Source organism: Psammomys obesus, unplaced genomic scaffold (genome assembly GCF_907164565.1).
Source record: "Psammomys obesus unplaced genomic scaffold, mPsaObe1.curated_primary_1811, whole genome shotgun sequence".
Classification (NCBI taxonomy): domain Eukaryota; kingdom Metazoa; phylum Chordata; class Mammalia; order Rodentia; family Muridae; genus Psammomys; species Psammomys obesus.
In genome coordinates, this window is record NW_026590407.1 from 1,078,256 (window position 1) to 1,092,357 (window position 14,102).

At 38.9% G+C, this 14,102-nt stretch overlaps 1 pseudogene; it reads right to left on the reverse strand.

The window, feature by feature from the left end:
- Nucleotides 1-1,231: 1,231 nt before the first annotated feature.
- LOC129676770 (heat shock protein HSP 90-beta-like) lies at nucleotides 1,232-2,450 on the reverse strand (annotated as a pseudogene).
- Nucleotides 2,451-14,102: the final 11,652 nt, after the last annotated feature.

The following is a 14,102-nucleotide window of genomic DNA, read 5'->3' on the forward strand; positions in this document are numbered from 1 at the left end:
ATTTTATGCAAGCAATATAATAGAGTACAAATGCTACAGTTCCAAACAGCCATTTTTAAGAGAAATGGTTCTAACATTTTATTGTCTATGAAAGATTGTCTTAAGTTGCATATTTTCCATAATATCATTTTGAGGGAATCTTCACTTGAAACTAAACACTCTTTTAAAATTATGAGGTCTGAGGTTTACTTTATCTGGGACACAGTAACCTGTCACAGCTTGTGCACATAAAACATTTTATCCTGGGGCTGTGGGCATAATTCATTAATAAAGTGCTTGCTTAGCATGCAAATAGCTAAAGGTACAATCCCCAATACCATTCAGATCTTTTTAAAAATGTAACCTAATTTCTTTTGAAATACAAAGTTAATATGGGGTAATAACAGCTTCTTCCTCTTTCTTCCTCCATCTCCCTCTCTCTTCTCTGTTGTTTCCTAAAATACTACCAGTTACTTCTGCTTGAAGTCCCTTAAATAACCAGCAAGTATAAATCTCTTTCAAAACACTACAACTCTCAATACCTTGATGTTCACCTATAACTTTCAAATAGTTCAATAGAAAAACATATAGGCCACAACTGAAAATCTAATAAAAGACATGGCTCAGAATGTATCCTGTAAAATAAATGGAAAAGCTAATGAGGTTTGAATTAGTAATATCTAAAACCCTCCCGTAAAGGAAACAGGATGGATTTCAAAGGACAAACTAACGAAAAAACAAATGACATCCATTTAGGCTTTGCCTGGGACCCTTTATAGAGTCTCTTATCAGAATACATAGGGATGTGAATCCTAAGGAAGGAGCTTCTATTTTAGTTATATCACTATATGTAATCTTTTGATATAATTGTCTTGAGATAACCTTGAAGGCTTTTCTAGCTATTGTTTGACCTTCATGCTTTTCAGGGATCTCTCCAGTCTTCGCATTTTTGCTTCTGTTTACCTAACTCCCAAGTATTATTTCACTTGTACTCCTTTATATATATATATATATTCTTTATTTTTGCATACTTTTAATTTCAGAACAACAAAAGTAATAACAAAAAACCCACAACATAAAATACTCAACCCTGATTTTCTGTGGAAGGGGATTTTCCTGCCCTAAGGCACTAGGACAACATAGAAGAGATTCCTCTAGACATGAACCAAGAGCCTAGTGGGTCAGAACGAGTCAAGGTTGCCGATGGAGCCACAAAGAAACTATACAAAGGCATGGGCTTCCCAGGGAGTCTTTAATATACTTCTTCCATGTGAGAAGCCTCCACATCACCCTCAAGTTGGGGGTATCTCATTAGGAACAGCAGCACTGGGACCCTCTGATCTTCAACACCTGCCTAGTTTAATCATGCTTAGTGCAGCTGGAGTGGGTTTAGAAATCTTCAAGTGAGAAACCAGATGAGAGCAGAGCAGTTTCAAATAGCAGCACTACCAGGTTCTTGACAGCTGTGCTATTTTTGTCTGTCTCAGGCTTCTCCTGCAGGATATCCACGATGGTGTGGTCAGGAGTAATCTCAAGGTGTTTTTTGGCCTTAATGTAGCCTATTGTAGAGTTGTCTCTCAGTGCCTGGGCCTTCATGAGCAACTCCATGTTAGCTGTCCAGACATTGGTGCTTGTTACAATGCAGCAAGGTGAAGAGACAAGCCTATTGGAGATAGGCACCTTTTCAACCTTATTATCCAAGATGTCCTTCATGAGCTTGCAGAGGCTCTCAAACTTTGCCTTGCTTACCTCCATTTTCTTCTGTTCTTAATCTTCTGTTCATAATCTTCTGTTCTTAAATAGTTTCCTATGTGTTCATCCAACTCAGAGAAGAGCTCAAGACTCTTCTTCACAATGTTTTTGCAGATGACTTTCAGGATCATGCTCTGCTAGAACATTTCTTGGATGATATCCAGGGGCAGGTCTTCAGAGTCAACCACACTGTGGATAAAGTTGATGCTCAGGTATGAGCTCATCACAGCTATCTATGATGAACACATGACAGACATACAGTTTGGTGATATTCTTTTTGTTATGGAAAAGGTCAAAGGGAGTTCGCCAAGGGATGAAGAGCAGTGCTGTCATAGAATTCACCATATTTCTCTTGAGCAATGTCTTCAGGGTTTATGGTGAAATAAACGTAGTCTTATTCAGCTCTTCCTGATTAATGTATTCCTCCTTAAACATCATTTTCATATTTTTTTCTTTCTTATCTTTACAACTGTCATCCTCCTCATCTGATCCCACAACTTCAGTCTTTGGCTTCTACTCATTATCTTTATCTTCCTCCTCTTTCTCACCTTTCTCTTCTTTTGACTCATTACCACTGACCTCATTCTCTCATTCCTTCTCCAAATACAGGGGAATGGGATAGATTATGATCTCTGAGTATTTTTCACCACTTCCTTGATCCTACACTTCTCTAAGAAAATTTTCTTGTTCAAATAGAAAATATTGATGATGAGGGACATGAACTGAGCAATTCTGCCTGAAAAGTAAAGGTCTCCACCTCTTTCTTTCCATGGTGCACTTTCTCGGGCATCTTAACAGGAAAGCCAAGTAGTAGTACATATCAGAGTAGCCCAGGACTGAGTCTCATGGCAAGACTAGGCTGAGTGGGGGAGACTCCAAACTATTTTTAATCTATATAATTAGTTTTCTAAAACTCTTTTCCTCTCCTGAGCATAATTTTGTGTTTCAACTCTGCATTAACAATTGCAATTGAATATTTAAAACTATTTCTTTATTGTTTCAATAACTTAGTTTTAAAAAATCTTCCATTAAAAAAGATAGCATCTTCCACGAATGGTGCTTGTCTAACTCTTTATCTATATGAAGAAAAATGCAAAAATAGATCCAAACTTATCACCTTGCAAAAATCTAAAGTCCATGTGAATCAAAGACCTTAACATAAAATCAGTCAGGCTAAACCTATTAGAAGAAAAAGTAGGAAAGAGCCTTCAACTCATTGGCATAGGAGACAACAATACAGGCCCTAAGATCAACACTCAATAAATAGGACCTCATGAAACTGAAAAGCTGCTGTAAAGCAAAGGACACTGTCATCAGAACAAAATGACAGCCTACAGACTGGGAAAGGATCTTCACCAACCTTATATCTGACAGAAGGCTAATATCCAGAATATATAAAGAACTCAAGAAGTTAAACAGCACAAATCAAATAATCCAATTAAAAAGTGGGGAACAGAGTTAAACAGAGAATTCTCAATATAGGAATAAAGAATAGCAGAGAAACACTTAAAGAAATGTTCAACATCCTTACTCATCAGGGAAATGCAAATCAAAACAACCCTGAGATTTCATCTTATACCCATCAGAAAGGCCCTATATAAAAAAAAACTCAAGTGACAATACACGCTGGAGAGTATGTGGAGAAAGGGGAACCCTCCTCCATTGTTGGTGGGAATGTAAACTTGTAACAACTATTTTGGAAATCATTCTGGTGCTTTCTCAGACAATTAGGAATAGTGCTACCTCAAGATCCTGCTATACCACTCCTAGGCATATATCCAAAATATGCTAAACTATACAACAAGGCTATTTGCTCAACCTCGTTAATAGCAGCTTTATTCCTAATAGCCAGAACCTGGAATCAACCCAGATGTCCCTCAGTTGAGGAATGGACACAAAAATTGTGAGATTGTGGTACATTTACAACAGTGGAATATTACTCAGCAATTAAAAACAAGGAAATCATGATTTCGGGTAAATGCTGGGAATTAGAAAAGATCATCCTGAGTGCGGTATCCCAGAAGCAGAAAGACACACATGGTATATACTCACTTATAAGTGGATATTAGACATATGATACAGGATAATTATACTAAAATCTGTACCCTTAAAGAAGCTAAAGAAGGACCCTGGGTTACATGTTCAATCTTCAATCAGAAAGGCAACAGGAGAAAACAGGTAAGAGGACAGGAGTCTACCAGAGAGGGTCTCTGAAAGACTCTACTCCACAGGGTATTAAAGCATATGCTGAGACTCATAGCCAAACTTTGGGTAGAGTACAGGGAATCCTATGAAAGAAGGGGGAGATAGAATGACCTGGAGGGGAGAAGAGCTCAACCTGGCTTGCAACACAACCAAAATATCTGGGCCCTGAGGTCCTTTCTGAGACTGATACTCCAACCAAGGACCATGCATGAAGAAGACCTAGAACCCCTGCACAGATGTAGCCCATGGCAGCTCACTTTCCAAGTGGGTTTCCTAGTAAGGGGAACAGGGGCCATCTGACATGAACTCAGTTGCTGTCTCTTTGATCACCTCCCCCTGAGGGGGGCAGCATTACCAGGCCACGGAGAAAGACAATGCATCTGGTCCAGATGAGACCTGATAGACTAGGTTCAGACGAAACGGGAGGAGGACCTCCCATATCAGTGGACTGGGGAAAGGCATGGGAAGAGAAGAGGGAAGAAGGGCTAGATTGGGAGGGGAAGAGAGAGGGAGCTACAGTTGGGATACAAAGTGAATAAAGTATAATAAATTAAAGAATAAATTGAAAAATAAACTCTTCCACACTTTTTCTGTAGATGTCTTTCTTACTTTCTTATCACTCTGCTAAAACAGCATTATCAAAGAAATTCATAGAAGAGTTTATTTGAAGCTTATAGTATCAGAGGATGAGTTCATAACTGTAATGATGGGGAGTGTGGCTTCAAGTATGTGGGAATGGGCAGTAGCTGATTGCTCACATCTTGGACAATAAACTCAAGGCAGATAGAACTGGAAATGGTTTGGAAATGGTTTGAGCTTTAAAACCTCAGGGTCTACTGCCAGTGATATACCTCTTATAGTAAGGTCACCCATCCTAATCTTTCCTAAACAGTTCCATGAACTGAGAACCAAGAATCCAAACACATGAGCCTATAGGAGCCATTCCCATTCAAACCCCACGTTAGACTAGTTATTTGAAGTTTGGGATATGCTATTTCAAAAGCATTGTATCCATGGAGTTTACATTTACCTCTGATTCGTAATAGAAAATATAACCGCTTTTTCTTCAACAAATATATGGGTTTTATATCACCAATATCAGGTAAAAGTCTTGAGATTGGCATCCAAGTGGTACAGCTGCATCATGCTAGCATCCACATCCCAGGATTTTTACATACCTTTTATTATATTCTTGCCATTTGATTGTCATTTTTGTATTTGTCATTTCATGATCCTACCCTGGCTGTTCCACATCGAACTTAATACCAGAATTCTAGTCAAGAAGGAAAGGGAATTGAGAAGAAATAGTGCCTAATATCAGCATATATGCCATTGAGTAGATTTTGTCGCACAGCTGCCTTAGCTGTAAGCACATATGAGAAGGCATATTGATGCTATCAACAATATTAGGGAACTGACAGAAAGATAAAGGAAAAATGGCTTCTAATGTTTTAATAGCATTTTTTGCTACAGTCTTCTTCATTCACTTATATTAAATGTGACCACTGAAGTTGAACTATAAACTTCTCAAGGTTAGAAAACATTCATTTTCCTCTCTCTCCTGGCAAGGATGCAACACCCAGGGAGGTGATCAAAGATCTGGCTCCTGAGTTCATATCAGAGATAGCCCCTGCTCCCCTTACTAAGAAACCGGCTTGGAAACTGAGCAGCCTGTGGGCTTCCTCTGCACAGGATGTCAGGATTTTCTCCATGCATCCTCCTTGGCTGGAGTATCTGACTCTGCAGGCTGCTCTGTACCCAGGTTTTTTGGCTCTGTTTGTCTCCTTGTGGACATCCTGTCCCCTCCAGGTATTTCTATCTCCCTCTTCTTCCAAAAGACTCCCTGCACTCTACCCAAAGTTTGGCTATGAGTCTCAGTTTCTTCTTCCACATCCTGATGGATAGAGTGTTTCAGAGGCCTCCCAGCACCACCACCCCCCCATGGAAGGCTCCTGTCCTGTTCTTTGTCTTCTCCTACTTCTGATGTCTATCCTGTTTACCCTTCTGAGTGAGGTTTCAGCCTCTTTCCTACGGTCCTCTTTGTTGTTTAGCTTCTTTACTATAGATTTTAGTACTTTTATATTATATGGCTAATGTACACTTATAGGTGAGTATATACCATATCTGTCTTTCTGCTTCTGGGTTGCTTCATTTGAGGTGATCTTTTCTAGTTCCCACTATTTTCCTGCAAATTACATGATTTCCTGTCTTTCATTATTGGGTAGTATTCCATTGTATAAATGTAGCATAATTTCTGCATCCATTCCTAGGTTGAGGGACATCTGTGTTGTTTCCAGATTCTGGCTATTATGGATAATGCTGCTGTGAACATAGCTGAGCAAATGTTCTTGTTGTATGGTTTAGCATCTTTCTGATATATGCCTAGGAATGGTATAGCTGGATCTTGAGGAAGCATTATTCCTAATTTTCTGAGAAAGCATCAGATTGATTTCAAAAGTGGCTGTACAGGTTTACATTCCCACCAACAATGAGGAGTGTTCCCCTTTCTTCCCAAACTCTATGGCATGCCTCATACTTTGTGTTTTTATCTTAGCTATTCTGATTGGTGTGAGGTGCTATATCAGGGTCATTTTGATTTGCATTTTCCAAATGACTAAGGATGTGGGACATTTCCTCAGGGAGCCCTGGTGAGAATTTTTAGGCTAAGATCAGATAGAAAGGAAGGAGGTCCTTCCCTATCAGTGGACTAGGGAAGTATCATAGCGGTGAAGAGGCAGGGTGGTTGGGATTGGGAGGAGATAGAGGAGCCTAAAGCCTGGATACAAAGAAAATACCACGAGGTATGATGATCAATCCTCATTTAGAAAGACAAATGGGATATGCATTGAACATATGACAGGAGTCTACAGCAGAAAGCATCTGAAAGACTCTACCTAGCAGTGTTCCAAAGTAGATACTAAGACACATAACCAAACGTTCGGCAGAGTGCAGGGAATCATATGAAAGAAGGGGAGTTTGATGTGGTAAGGATAGGAGCTCCACAAGGACCAAACATATCTGGGCACAGGGTCTTTTCTGAGATGGACACTCAACCAAAGACCATGAGAGGATAAAACCTAGAACCTCTGCTCAGATGTGAACCATGATAGCTCAGTAATCAATTGGTTTCCCATAGTAAGGGGAACAAGGACTATTATTAACAGGAACTCAATGACTGGCTTTTTGACCTCCCCACCCCCCAAGGGAGGAGCACTACTGTTAGGCCACAGAGGAGAACTTTGCAGCCAGTCCTGAAGATACCTGATAAAACAGGGTCAGATGAAAGGGGAGGATGTCCTCCCCTATCAGTGGACTTGGAAAGGGGCAGGGAGGAGATGAGGGAGGGAGGGTGGGATTGGGGAGGGAATGAGGGATACAGCTGGGATACAGAATTAACAAAATGTAACTAATGAGAATAATAATAAAAAAGAGAATACATTGAAATAAATAAATAAATAAATAAAAATAATGAACTATTAAAAAGAAAAAAAAACTACTCAATATATATCTATGAGTGATAAAGAAAACAATAGCATTTGAAGAGTTTTTATGCTTTCACACATGAAATAGAATGGTAGATCAATGGAATCAAATAGAAAACCCAGAAATAAATCCACACACCTACAGATATTTGATTTTTGACAAAAAAGCCAAAACTATATAATGGAAATGTTCAACAAATGGTGCTGCTCTAACTGGATGTCTACATGTAGAAAAAAGCAAATATCTCCATATTTATCACTCTACACAAAACTAAAGACCAAGTGGATCAAAGATCTCAACATCAAATTAGACACAGTACATCTGTAAGAAGAAAAAGTAGAGAAGAGCCTTCAATTGATTGGCATAGGAGACAGCTTCCTGAACAGAACACCAACAGCACAGGCCCTAAGATCAACAATAAATGGGACCTCATGAAACTGAAAAGCTTCTGTAAAACAAAGGACGCTGTCGTCAGAACAAAATGACAGCCTACAGACTGGGAAAGGATCTTCACCAATCCTATATCTGACAGAGGGCTAATATCCAGAATATATAAAGAACTCAAGAAGTTAGACAATAACAAATAAAGCAAACCAATTAAAAATGGGGTACGGAGCTAAACAGAATTCTCAATATAGAAATAACGAATAGCAGAGAAACACTTAAAGAAATGTTCAACATCCTTATTCATCAGGGAAATGCAAATCAAAACGACCCTGAGATTTCACCTTATACTCATCAGAAGGGCTATGATCACAACCTGAAGTGAAAAAACATGCTGGAGAGGATGTGGAGAAAGGGGAACTCTCCTCCATTGCTGGTGGGAATGTAAACTTGCACAACCACTTTGGAAATCATTCTGGCACTTTGTCAGGCAATTAAGAATAGTGCTTAGCACTTAAAGAAATGCTCAACCTCATTAGCCATTAGGGAAATGCAAATCAAAACAACCCTGAGATTTCACCTTACACCCATCAGAATGGCCAAGATGAAAAACTCAAGTGACAACACATGCTGGAGAGGTTGTGGAGAAAGGGGAACCCTTCTCCACTGCTGGTGGGAATGTAAACTTGTACAACCACTCTGGAAATCAATCTGGCGCTTTCTCAGACAACTAGGAATAGCGCTTCCTCAAGATCCAGCCATACCACTCCTAGGCATATACCCAAAAGAGGCTCAAGTACACAAAAAAGACATTTGCTCAACCATGTTTGTAGCAGGTTTATTTGTAATAGCCAGAAGCTGGAAACAGCCCAGATGCCCCTCAACTGAAGAATGGATGCAGAAACTGTGGTACATCTATACAATGGAGTATTACTCAGTAAGGAAATCATGAAATTTGCATGTAAATGGTGGGACCTGGAGAGGATCATCCTGAGTGAGTTGTCCCAGAAGCAAAAAGACACACATGGTATATACTCACTCATATAAACATACAACATAGAATAAACCCACTAAAATCTGTACATCTAAACAAACTAAGCAAAAGAGAGGACCCTAACTAAAATGTTCAATCCCCATCCTGAAAGGCAAAGAGGATGGACATCAGAAGAAAAAGAAAATAGGAAACAACCTCGGAACCTGCTACAGAGGGCCTCTGAAAGCCAGAGAGAACAGGAAACAACCTTGAAACCTGCCACAGAGGGCCTCTGAAAGCCTCTGCAGCATAGACTGTCAAAGCAGATGCTGAGCCTGATGGCCAACTGATGGGCAGAGTGAATGGAATTTTATGTAAGAAGTGGGAAATAGAAAGAGCTGGAGGGGATGGGAACTCCACAAGCAGAGCAACAGAACAAGAAAACTTGAACACAGGGAACTTCCCAGAGACTCATACTACAACCAAGGACTATTCGTTGAGATAACCTAGAACTCCTGCACAGATGTAGCCCATGGCAGTTCAGTGTTCAAGTGGGTTACATAGTAATGGGAAGAGGGACTGCCTCTGACATAATCTGATTGGCCTGCTCTTTGATCACCTCCCCTGAGGGGGGAGCAGCCTTACCAGGCCACGGTAGAGGACAATGCAGCCACTTTTGATGAGAACTGATAGAGTAAGATCAGAAAGGAGAGGAGAACCTCCCCTATCAGTGGACTTGGGGAGTGGCATGCATGGAGAAAGGGGAGGGAGGGTGAGATCGGGAGGGGAGGAGGGAGGAGTTTATGAGGGGATTCAAAATGAATAAAGTGTAATTAATAAAAAATTTTTAAAAAAAGAAGCTAAAAAAAAAAGAATAGTGCTTAGACAAGATTCACCTATAGCACTCTTAGGGATATATCCAAAATATGCTCAAGTATAAAACAAGGACATTTGCTCAACCATGTTGTAGCACCTTTATTCTTAATAGCCAGTTCCTGGAAACAACCGAGAGGCCCCTCAACTGAAGAATGTATTCCAAATGATTACAGAACTGTGGTAAAGTAGGAACATTCTACTGAGTGATGTTAACTATGTAAAGAGAATTAAACCAATTCTAGGTATGACATTAAAATGCCTCAGTGGAAAATATGCAGAGTGGTATTAATAAAAGTTTACAGGTAATATTTGAAAAAAAATATTTATTTTGTTTTCTTTGTTTTTACATCTTCACCTTAGTATCCTTCAACCATTCTATGCTGAGGGTGAAAGAGTACTCCAAGTCAACATGCATACCTGGTGCTCCCTTCCTTGACTCTATGATTTGAAATGTAATTTTATTCCAGAAAGAGAAACTAAACAATAAGTATCATTTTAAACAATTGGACCAATATCAAATGGCAATATGGCTTCTGTTTTTATTTTTATTTGTGTGTGTGTTTGTGTGTTTGTGTGTGTGTGTGTGTCTATCTGTGAGTGGCAGTACACATGTGGGATAAGGTACTTAAAGAAGCCAAAAGATGCTTTCAGATCTCTTACTGATGAAGTTATAGGCATTTGTAAACCATTTTAGGTGGGTGCTAGGAAATGAACTGAGGTCCTCTGCAAGAGCAGCAAGTATTTTTTACCATCGAACCATAATTCTGGCATCTGGTTTTTGTTTTATATCAAATACTTTTCAATCTACCAGTAACTGTCTGTAACCCATTCTACTCATTTGTTGAAGTCACAGTAATAATTGGCTAGTAGAACCTTGAGGAAATAATCCTTCAAGGCTACATGAGCTCCTTTATGAAGATAGATATGAGACCAAGCCAGTTATTTCTGCCCTGTGAGTCCAAGGAGAGAGCATGTGCCTGCAGCCTAAAGGCTGATATCAGATGCCTATCCTTCAGAACAGTGAGAAATAAATCTGTGTAATTTAGGAGCAATTCAGGCTAAGGTTTAGTGCTGTAACAGTGCACATTAAGAAAGCCACATACTTAATAGTGGAGACTCTCCCTAGCATTATCTCCTACTGCTACTCTACTTTCAATATTCCCTTATCTTCCACAACCTGAAATTCTCACTGCTTTCAATTTAGTGTGTCTTTGACTTATTTTGGGTAATTCGCTTGACTGAACAATAGAGGGAAAATTACTAACAACAACAAAAATCCAGAGCATGAGTTTGTCCATATACATAGTGTTGTACATACTGTATTCAATAATCATATATTCTTTTTATTATTATCATTATTACAATTTATTCAATTTGTATCCTGGATGTGACCCCCTCCCTTATCTCCTCCCAATCTCACTCTCCTTCCCTCTTCTTCCCTATGCCCCTCTCCTAGTCCACTGATAGGGGAGGACCTCCTCCCCTTCTATTTGACCTTAGCTTACCAAGTCTTATCAAGACTGGCTGCATTATCTTCCTCTGTGGTCTGGCAAGGCTGCACCCCCTGCAGGCAGAGGGGATCAGAGAATCTGCCACTGAGTTCATGTCAGAGACAGCCCCTGTACCCCTTTCCTAGAGAACCTACATAGAGTCTGAGTCTATGGACTACATATGAGCCGGGGTTTTATGTCCTTTCCATCCATTGTCCTTGATTGAGGTATTATTTTCTTCAGCGCCACCAGGGCTTGGTTTTTATAGCTCTCTTGGTCTCCTTTTGGAGCTCCTGTTCTCTCCAGGTCTTTTTGTTTCCCCCTTCTTTCATAAGATTCCCTGTACTCTGCCCAAAGTTTGGGTGAGTCTCAGCCTCTGCTTGGATACTGGTATCAGTAGAGTCTTTCAGAAACCCTCTGTGGTAGGCTCATGTCCTGTTTCCTGTTCTTCATATATTCTTTTGTGATGAAATGAGATATTATAAGAAAGTACAAGGGAAGGGATCAGTGTGAAGGATTATGTTCTTAGAGTTCCTTTCCTTTTCCTAATCTAAGATCTGAAGGCAAAGTTGTACTGATAAATTATCATCATTAACAAGAGAGCAAGATATTTGCCTTTATAACTCTTTGGCTATCAAGAATCATTGTGCATATAACCTTGTATCTATGACAATCTAAGAAGAGCCTACATGGATTAAGAAATGTCAGGCTTTTATCATTTAGGTCACTAGCTTCATGTATTCAGGAACTTGGGGACACGGTAGAGACATGGAATATGAAAAAATAAATGTTCTTAAGTGATAACTTGAGGCTTACTATAGGTTATAAAAGCAATAAATTAAATGCATTATTTACATAATTTAGCTTGGTAGAGCATAGCAGTTGGTAGTCTATGGGTTAAAAACCTGATATATGATAATCAATAAATAGCTATCCTTCCATCTTCCCAGCTTAAATGTGTCTTTTCTGTCTTTGATTTCCTGCTATTACGTTTGTGGATTTTCACCTTCTACTATTAGTAATTTTTCTTACTGTATCACAGATATCATGAGGACAAGGAATGCCTTATTTGACCTCATAATCTGCACAAAGCCTTCCAAGAGTGTTTCAAAGTACTACTAGAAATAGTAGGTGCTTTATTGTTTTATCTTTTTGTTTAAATGAACATTTTTGAGTGAAAAAAAGTTGTGGTTACCTTACTCCATACACAGCAACATTTGAAACATCAAAATGTTTTTGTTTTTTTGTTGTCACTGTAGCTGTTGCTTTGCTGGTCAATTTAATTGGGGAAAGACATAAATGATGACTTACTACTAGTCTCTATCATCTGACACAGGCAAACAGCCACGTTTTAATCAAAGAACTTTCTGAGAAAACTGCATCACATTGCTCCCTAAGAGATTGTGTTTCACAGAGGAAAGGAGACAAATGTAGCCAAAAATTTAATCATCAGTTCAGCAAGGGCCTTTAGCTAACACACTAGACCAAAATCAACCTGAAAGTAAAATAAACAAGATAAAAGAAAAACACCCTCAGTCATCACAATTGCAATTTATGACCACATTTATTTCCCTAATGGAATATATCACATAGCTGCATTTGAACTTTGTAGTAAGGCAAAATATACAGCTCCTATTCATAATTTTGTTTCTTGCTCTGTTGCTTTCACTTAAATGCTAATAGTTCCCAAGGGTCTTCAATCACCTAGTGTGTCAAAAAAGTTGCTTTTGCTTACTGTTCTGCAACTGTGCTCTCCAGTGGAAATTTCCATAGTTATGGAAACATATCAGTGTTATCCAATTAATAGCTTCTGAGCATTTGAGCTCCAGCAGGTGGGACTAAGGAACTGATTTCTAATTGAACCTAACGTGAGTTCATTTATATTTAAATAGCTACAGGTATAAAATGTCTACTGCATCTTGTACCAAGACTCTAGAAAGTATGAGAAGATGAGATCCTTCTTTGAGTGCCATCTATTTTTTTTTTTTTTGAGTTTTAGGCTCTTCTGTATCCCTCACTGATTACTCATAGAAATGCTCTTCTTATATGAGTCAACTCTTTCACCACAAAGTATTAAATGACTGGGAAAATACATGCCTAAATTGCTTACTTGGTAAGTCAAGTCAGGGCAGGGCTTTGGACAGAGAAATAAATCTATCCACATGAATTTGCATGACTCTGCTTCTTTAGCCAAGGTTTAGCTAAATTAAGATGCAGGAGAATAAAAGAAGGTATTCCTGTTTCTACTGTACTCTCACTTATTTACCTCTTACAAAAGAAAGCATAGAAATTAACATCTCCAGAAATTTTAAGTTACTCTGGCCATTGAGTCACTGATGCTCCTGCTGTACTAATCTCCCAATACTCTGTTTTCCTATGTGATACACACACACACACACACACACACACACACACACACACACACACCTGGACTCATTAAGGAGAAATAAGAATAAAATGATGAAATTTGTTATTACAACATGCTGTCAACTAAAATGTTGAGATAATGCTGTAATTTCCTGATGACAGCTTCAGTTCTTTCAAACAACACAAATACAAAAACGATGAGAAAATTATGAAAAAAAAACACAAGTCAATTAGTGCTTATACACAAATGTCATAGCTGAACACATACTCTTCAGCAGTATGAGACATTATAGTCATTCAAATGCTTGCTTATGTCACAGCATGTGTGCATAACAGAAAATAGCAGGAAATACAGATTACATTTGTAAATGCCTTTACAGAAAATTCTTACAGTGCCCAGTTCAACTGCGCAGAAATGAAGGCTTGAGAGAAAAAGGCAAGAGAGGTCAAATGAAGCAAAATTAACACAGAGATAATCTAACTGGGCCTTACTGCAGAGGTTTTGTGCACAAAACATTCCGTTCTTTGAAGTCAGCTAGGTGAGTATAAATAGAATTAACAAAGAAGCATATTCAGGTGCCAGGAGTAATCAT